The sequence below is a fragment of the Cebus imitator genome, unplaced genomic scaffold (assembly GCF_001604975.1).
Source record: "Cebus imitator isolate Cc_AM_T3 unplaced genomic scaffold, Cebus_imitator-1.0 Scaffold16, whole genome shotgun sequence".
Classification (NCBI taxonomy): domain Eukaryota; kingdom Metazoa; phylum Chordata; class Mammalia; order Primates; family Cebidae; genus Cebus; species Cebus imitator.
In genome coordinates this window covers 10,411,056-10,420,266 of record NW_016107331.1, presented here as the reverse complement: position 1 = coordinate 10,420,266, position 9,211 = coordinate 10,411,056, and the positions used below count along the sequence as shown (strand labels likewise).

At 34.0% G+C, this 9,211-nt stretch overlaps 1 long non-coding RNA gene across 1 annotated transcript in view; it reads left to right on the top strand.

The window, feature by feature from the left end:
- LOC119468287 overlaps window positions 1-694 on the top strand; it is a 6,136-nt gene extending 5,442 nt beyond the window's left edge. Inside the window, exon 3 of the long non-coding RNA XR_005196956.1 lies at window positions 653-694. This is a non-coding gene — a long non-coding RNA (uncharacterized LOC119468287). The remainder of the gene's footprint in view (window positions 1-652) is intronic.
- Window positions 695-9,211: the final 8,517 nt, after the last annotated feature.

The following is a 9,211-nucleotide window of genomic DNA, read 5'->3' as shown; positions in this document are numbered from 1 at the left end:
TAGCAGGGGGAGAAAGCCACATGTAGGTGATGGGGAGGAAGGCAGCAAATCACACTGCCATGTGTGTTCCTATGCAACAATTTTGCATGTTCTTCACATGTACCCCCAAACCTAAAATACAATAAAATAAATAAATGGGGAAAAAAAAAAATAGTTCTTTCTAAGAAATATCAAAATGGAACATGGTTGATAAATTACTAGCTTTGCCTTCATAGTCTTGGAAAAGAAAATTGTTTGCATTCTGCCTTGTGACCTGCTGGCTGTTGGTAGAAATTGTTGGATTAAGAAATTACCTTTATCATTTTCCATACACCATAAATGAGGTCAAATGGCTTTAAGGTTTGTCTCTTGCCCCCTTCTCTTTATTGCCTTTTCACTAATCTAATTTCTCTCATTGCCAGCCTCTTTTAATTATATTACTAATGGTTATGACATTTTGGACAATGAAGTGTGCTCCTGAAATTTATTCTCTTGTATAATAGATGTTTCCTCTATAATTCATTCAACTTTCTAAAGTGATTTGACCATAATCCATCACAAATGAGAAAACTGGCACACAGAGAGTTTCAGTGTTGTAGCCCTATATCTTTAATGACCAAGATATAACCAGAATTTAGTTCTCTCAATTTTTTTCTTTTCTTTTTTGAGACAGGGGGTCTTGCTCTATTCCTGAGGCTGGAGTTCAGTGGTGCAATCTCGACTCTGCAGCTTTTATCTCCCAGGCTCAAGTGATCCTTCCATTTCAGTCTCCCTGGTAGCTGGGATTATAGGTATGTGGCTATATAATACCTATAATTATATTATAGGTATAATTATATACCTATAATATAGGTATATAATTATATAATTATAATTATATACCTATAATTATATAGGTGCTCAGCTAATTTTTAAAAATTTTTGTTGAGATGGGGTATCACTATATTTCCCAGGCTAATTCTCTCCTTTTTTTTTTTTAACCTAGCTCTTTTTCCTTGGTGCTGCTCAGTCTTCAATCAAATGAAGTAAATGGATTTTGCTGGAAACACAGTTCTTGTGAGAGGATGTCTTACATTCAGCTCTATGTAAGATGACCAGCATGACCGGCATGTTCACTCTTTGCTCTTTTCCTTTCTTTCCCACTACTCTGTGAGGCAAAACAGCATTTACTGTGGCACTGATGACATATCCTGAAGATTGGGTTTGAGGCTATTGTTCCAAGGCCTGAAAAAAACCTACCATTGTAGAAATCCTTTCAACTTTTAACAATAATTTTATTCTGAGTAATCAAATTCTGAGTTAAAGTTGGTAGAGAATTTTAAAGAGTAGAGAGCTGGCAGGTTATATTGTTTTAAATATAGTACTTATATATCTGATATATACATAGATAGGCTCAAGAATTGCCTGTCTCCAAATCATGTACATTATTATTGCTTATTATAGATTTAATGCAAATGTGTTTAATAAAATTTTTTTTGGTATTTATCTAAATTTGAAATATTAAACAGCTTTAGAATATTTTCATTTTCATCTATTCTATTGGTTGTTATGGAAATAAATCTTAGTTAAGATGAACAAACACAAGATATGTTATTTAATTCCCATTATAAACATTACTTGAAAGTTTAAAACTTTCTCATGTAACACCTATTAGCTTTTTGGGATTTCCTGAGGTGTATGTGTAAGTCTATTCATATCTACTGGGCTTATGACTCAAAGAGAAGTCAAATAAGGAAGAAGCTCCAAAAATAAGTATGTGTTAGTGGAGGGTAACACATACTATCCTAACTTTGTTTCTTCTGCATAATATGCTGACTTTTCGGTATTTTTTCATTTATTTTTTAAATTTTGATAGCCTAATTTTTTCAGTTTTGACTCATGTATACATACATGGTTCTTTGTATGCATGAGAATGATTATTAATTCTATAGCTCTTAAATTTAAATATGTTTTTCTTTTAAAAAATAAAGTTCATCCTCAGTTTTTATTTATTAAGTATATCTAGTAATTTTATTTACAAAACTTTTACTTAAAAATTTTTATTAAACTAATTTTAATTTTCAGGAATTTAAGCTTTGTTGTATTTGAGAGCTTACTCTTATATAAAGAGTAGAAGATCATCTGAAACCAATTATCTATAGTGCTTACAGGACCAATCCTTCATTCGGCTGCTTATATTTCTTTCTTAGCTGGCTAAAATGCTAGAGATCTCTGGTGAATTGCCTTTATGAATAAAATTGTGGCTTGATCTTATGAGGAACCTGTAAATGCTGGACATTAATTGAGTCATTAAAATAGTCTGTTTCTAATGGGGTTTTTATCTTTCTAACTTTAATCTAAATTCACAGAAAACATTTTGGAAAAAGTACAAATTTCACTTGGTCTGAAAATAGCATGCTGTTGGCCAAAATTTTCTACTTTTATTATCTGACAAATTATTTGGGGGATAGAAAACTGATTTCTCTTTAAGTTCTTTATCTATACATCTTTGAATGCCAAACTGAATTTCCTGCATAGTCTACCTATCTTATTATATCATAATTCTCAGCAACTGGCCTTTTCCATTAGCATGTAATTACTTTGTCCCCTTGTCGTGGTCCTTGTTCAGAGTGGAAGTAATTTTTGCTCCAAATAGGACATCCATGATTATGAATTGAGAGAGTTAGATGTTGCAATAGCAGTACAGTTTACTTTTCATTTCAAAAATGAAATAGAAAGCTTTATCAAATCTTACAGTAGATTATAATGTTCTTTAATTATTAAAAAACTTATTTTTATTGACCTATTAATTTTTTTCAACTGAATTTTCAAATTTATCAGTGTAGTTATTTATATTATATACTTGTTACCTTTTGCTTTTTTCTTCACATATAAAATGGAATTTAAATATCAGGAGCCATATGTTTTCCATCTTAATATGCAATTAGGAACTGAGAAACATAAAGGATGTGATTATTTTGTAAGTATTGGTAGATGACCAAATATTATAATGTTAATTTCTGACATGAAATACAGGAACTATAACAAAATAATCAGAAAATAGAAGAACAGATGAGAAAGAAGAAAAATTTTAAAAGAAAGAATAAAAGAAACATTATAAACATGAAACAAGAACAGGGTACTATGAAAATAGACATAAAGCCAAAAAAATAAAACAGCTGGAAATTTAAAATTTAATGAGATAAAAATATGTAAAGAGAGAGTTGGAAGAAGTTGAGAAAATCTTTCAGAAAGTAGAGCAAAAATGTCAACAACATTGAAAACAGGAGAGAAAAATGAGAAATTTATGGGACCAGTCTAGTAGGTCCAATACCTAAAAAATGGAAATTCTATTAAAAATTGAAAAATGAGAAGTAAAACTTTAATTATTTTCTTGGAATAAACCAATATTTTTCAGATTGAAATGATTCCTGAGGTTTTATATAAATGTTGGATTCACTGCACACCAAGACATAGCATCACAAAATTTCATAACCAAGGATTCAAAGGGAAAAATAGTATATATAATTTCAGGGAGAAGAAAGAAACAAAGCGGATCTACTGAAAGTGATCAGTATAACTCTGGACTTTTCAAGGCAACATTGAAAGCTAAAAGTCAATGAAGAACTATCTTCAAAAATTTTCTAAAGAAAAAGAATGTCCTATTAAGTCTACTTAGCCAAGTGTCAATCATGGGACACTCAAGAGTATTTTCAACCATTCATATTCTCAAATAGCACATTTCTTTACCTAATAAGATATTGAAGAATGTGTTCCACCAATCAAAGGAATTAAACAAGAATAATGAACACATAAGATTTGGGGAGCAGGAGATCCAGCACAGAAAAGCAATCAAGGGAAGACCCCAAACTAAGAAATGTGCACTACTTGTATAAGGAAATCAGTTCTGAAAGATAAATCTAAAGGTTCCTGGGAAAAATCTTCTTTAAGCAGATGAAATTGATAGAATGCCTGACATATCTAAAGAGGAGATTTAGTAATTGATAAAGTGTTTGGAGCTGAATTAGTGATAAGTGTAAAAAGAACCAAGCAAACGAATAAAACAATGTATATGCAATACCTAGGGAAAACCACAGAAATATGCAATAACTAGAGAAAACTATGGGAAGGGAAAATGGATTGTATTCATCTGTTCTTACACTGCTATAAAGAATACTACCTGAGGCTGGGTAAATAAAGGAAAGAGGTTTAATTGACTCACAGTCCTGCAGGCTTAATATGAACCATGGCTAGGAGGCCTCAGGAAACTTAGAATCATGGTGGAAGGGGAGAGGGAAGTAGGCACCTTCCTCAAAGGTGGCAGGAGAAAGTATATGTGAGAATGAGGAAGTGCCACACTTTAAAACCATCAGGTCTCGTGAGAACCCACTCACTATCATGAGAACAGCATGGGGAAAACTGCCACAATGATCCAATCACCACCCACAGGGTTCCTTCATCCACTTGTGGGGATTATGGGGATTACAATTGGAGATGATATTTGAGTGGGACACAGAGCCAAACCATATCACTGATTATAGTCTATTACACAGCTCAGCTTAAAAAAAGAATTTGCTGTTGTGATAATATATACTCCAAAAATTAATCTAAAGAAGTTACAATGTAACTTCAGTGGAATATGGTGGAATTGCTCTAAATATTCAGGGGTGGAGGTTTGAGAGGAGAGAATGCTAAATGCTTGTGATCTGCAGTGGAAGTATATAAACAATACTTAAAACTGGGAACTCAGACTCAACAAGAAGCAAAAAGATTATGTTCTTTAGAAATATGTTAAGTTAGGACAAAATAATCAGGTAAAAAGCATAAATAAAAGAATGTGATTAAAGACATGGTGATATATACCAACATAATTGGCTAAAAGATAAAAATTGTTGCTACAAAGAGGGGAAAATTTGAAAGTAGAGGTGGGAATTTAGTAATTTTCAAAACAACATTTCTGAGCAGGGTACAGTGGCTCACCCCTGTAATCCCAGCACTTTGGGAGGTGAGGCAGATGGATCACCTAAGTTCAGGAGTTTGAGACCAGCGTGGCCAACAATGTGAAACCCCCTCTCTACTAAATACAAAAAAATTAGCCCAGCATGGTGGCACATGCCTGTAATCTCAGCTACTTGGGAGGCTGAGGGAGGAGAATTGCTTGAACCCAGGAAGCAGAGGTTGCAGCAAGCCAAGATTGCATCATTGCACTCCAGCCTTGGCAACAAGAGCAAAACTTCATCTCAAAAACAAAAAATTATACTATTTGGCACTTTTAAACTCTTTTGAATTAAATATTTTATAAAATTTAAACTAAGAAAAAATAGAAATACAGAAACTAATCAAGACAAAAATCCCAATGACCAAATCACATAAAATGTAATATTTTTAACATTTTTTTTTATTATACTAGAGACAAGGTCTCACTGTGTCACCAAGCCTGGTCTTGAACTTCTGTCCTTTTGAGAACCTTCCAACTTGGCCTCCCCAAGTGTTGAGGTTACAGGCATCAGCCATCAAGCTCAGCCTGGAAGATATTTTAAAAGCTCATGGTTAAACCTAAGAAAGGTAAGTGGATATACATGGATCTCTCAGCCACTTGAAAAATTTAACATAGTGCTTATCTGTGTTATAAAAAGGCTTTGTTTTGAAGTCAACTTGGGCATATTTGAATGTGGATAACAGGTATTTTATTTATTTTTTTTTCTTATTTACTACCAACAGGTACTACAAAATAAACATGTGTTCTTGTAAGCCACCTTGAATTTTTTTGGGAACAAATTGAGGTGTAAATGAATAGTACTGATATAAGACCTATTAAGATTTCAAAACTTGCAAGTATAAAACAAATGGAAGAGAATGAGATGTCTGGTACCAACAACTATAATAGGGATTTAGGAAATGAAAAAAATCATTATTAGATTCAATAGCATATGATCTAAAATTGTTTAATTAATGCTTCAAATGACCATTATGTAGTAACTTTGGTGTTTTGAGTTGTATCACCCACAAAATATAGCATCCTCTTTTTTATGAAGACAATTGAATTTGTATATTAGATAGTTTATTTCATTAAATAATTACTAAAATACAAGACAAAAACCAAAATTGTAAAATAAATGAAAAGGACAGCAGAAGGCATACTTTGTGTAGTTTGTAAAGGAAGTGAATATTTTTGAGAGAGCTGTATTTGAGATGGGACTTAAGGAGGGGAGAGATTTCTGGATGAAGAGGCAAATGAATTTACACATGAGGTGGGAAACATGGGTGAAACTCATCAAATGGAGTAAAAGGCACAATGGACAAGTCATGGAAAATGATACAGTTGGGAAAAATGATACGGGTGGGACCAGATTATTAAGGACTACAGGTTTTATTATACTAGATACCAGAAGTTATTTTAGGTTCTGTAAATGCACAATTAACAAGATTTTTAAGAAGTGTATAAGGAAAACAGGAGAGAGCCTGGTGGCAATAAGATCAGGTATGACTGTGTGTGTGAATTGATGCAAGTCTTCATTACAGTGGAACTGCAGAGATGAGTGTAATCAAACATCGAGAATTTGTAATACCATTTACATTTTATATTTATAAAACTGGGTCAGAAAGAAAGAATTTTAACATTAACTAAAATGGGCAACTTCAGATGGAGTTTGGTGAAAGGCGTTTGTAGAGAAATTATAACTCAGTTAATATCAACATGTTTAGAAGATTGCTTCTCACCCTCTGTTTCTCTGAAGTGCTAAAGAATCTGATTGATCACTTTTTAAAAACATATTAAATGAGAACGACTGTACAGATAGAGACTGGGAAGTTATACTAGGTTTTCTGCGTGAAGAGAAAGATCTACGAAAAATGAAGTTGAGGAACTGCCCTACCTATCCAGAAAATCATATCCAGACTCAGGCAAATGGTTACTGAAACTATAGTCATTGTAGCATTTAACTCTAGGTGTGCAGATAATAACATTGAGTTGTATATCTGTTTAGCTGGAATAGGCATAGCCAATTTTCCCATCCAATTTTTCCATCCAATTAAATGTAACTGAGTGCTTTGTATGCATATAGTTGATTCCCCTTGTTTTTTGTTGTTTAAAAATGTTAAGATTGTGAGATCCTTGTGATAAACCAGAGCCAGAGGTTAATTAGGTAGACAATAACTTGATCACACTACTGCTATTGAAGTTGGTAGCAGGCATGTGGCCACAATTCTATTTAAGATTTAAAATATTTATATTGCAACCAAGAAGCCTAAACCCTGCTCATGTCATGCTACTTGTACTGGAAGAAGAAAGAGGTAGAGTGAAGGTGATGTCGAGTTATGGGGAGGGTGAAGAAACAGAGAAAATGCCCCTCTTCACCCAGCCTCTGGGGTATCTTGTCAACTGCAAGGATAGGCAGCTTTTTTTTCTTGGAGGTACACATTTTTAACTTACAACATTGTGTTTCTTTTTATTTGGGCAGTTTGTCTAAATTTGGTTTATTCAGTATAGCCCCAGACTATTTTGTCTGTTTGAACTAGATGAAATAATTATAGCTTTTCCCCCTTGAACAATAACAAATCAAGCAAACCTGAAAGACTTGTGTTTTTCTATTTATTCCTTTTGCGTATTTCTAAAAAGTATGAAACCAACTGCTGCTTTCTTCTTGTGGCATCAAATATTCATAAGATTCATATCAAAAGAGTTACCGAAGTTTGACTTGTCTTCCACTTCACATTCTATTTTGATGAGAAATATTTTTGAAGACCATTAATCAGGGATACATGTTGCTGTGTAGTGAGTATGGAAACATGTAACACTGTTTATTGTGGCCCAGGACAGGAAGGAGCTTGCCTCCTTTTACATGTGTTCGGTGCACGCCCTACCGAGGAACTGTTTCTCAGCTGGGAATTTTAGTATCCCTAATTCTGACTCGCCCTTTAGTACCAGGTCTGAGCAAACTGCCTTGAGGAAGATTAACTCCATGTCTGCCTGTATAGTCATGGAGAAACTCACTTTTCACAGCTATCAGCATCCACCCAGATAAGTCAGAATAAGAAAAGGCAACATGGAGCTATCACTGGGAAATGAGCACAGTGGGTAGACCTGAGATAACCTCTCTGAGCTCTTGTAAGTGAATGCTTTCTGAGGCCCTGGAATTTTGCATATATTAACTTATTTAACAATTTATAGTCAAGGACTGTTCATCAAGCACCCACTATATACCTCATGATATAGCAGTGAATAAGATAAGCTTCATCTTTAGGGAAGAAGGCAAAGTGTGGGTGCTGATTTATTGGAATGCTGGTTCTAACATTTACTTTATTGGTATCATAGGCAGTTAGAAATAGGATATGCTGTATCTAATACATATTCATAGAAAAAAAAAAACTGGAAGTAAGCACCCAAAATGTTAATAGAAGTTATTTAAAATAATGGGATTATGGGTGATGTTTATTTTCTCCATTATTTCCTTCCAACTTTCTAGATTTTCTATAATATATATTATTTTTATATTCAGAAAATTGAAAGCTCCAGTAAATGTTATCCCTTACAGTGCAGAATCTAAATGTTCGAGCAAAAGTTTCCAGTGGGGCTCACAGGCCAAAGTGAGTTTAGTCCAGCACTCAGATTTTTTCCCCAGAGTTCATCTTGGCAGGGCAAGGATGGAGGCATGGTCTCCATGTAAATCATGAATTAATGTCAAGCTAGAAAGAGTAGTGGGAGAGGACTAGGAAGGCAGAGCAATTCACAGCCTGAGTCAGGGCTGGGCCAGGGCTCAGGAAATTGTCAACTCGAAGTTTCATTCTGAGCTTTCCCAAACCCATGGCCCCTGATTGGCAATTCTGAAATCCAAGAGCTCTGAAACCTTTAAGATCTTTCTTTTCACTCAATTGACAGTAAAATTTCTAATTTCTACTCATTTGGTGGTAAGATTTCACCTTAAATTACATGAAGCTGCATATAGGCCACTTAATAATATAAATGTGTTTAATTTTTAGATGCTGCCTCAGACATGTTGGAATTGTTAGATAATATATATTTCATGTTCCGTATGACCTTTCTAAAACTGACAAATATCTGATTCTGAAACACAAATAACTCTAGGGTTTTAGAGAAGTTATCGTAAATGTATCTGTCTATCTGACATTTCTCTGTAGATACATTGAAGTCACTTTTTTTTTTTTTTTTTTGAGACAGAGTCTCGCTCTGTCACCAGGCTGGAGTGCAGTGGCACGATCTCTGCTCACTGTAACTTCCGCCTCCCGGGTTCAA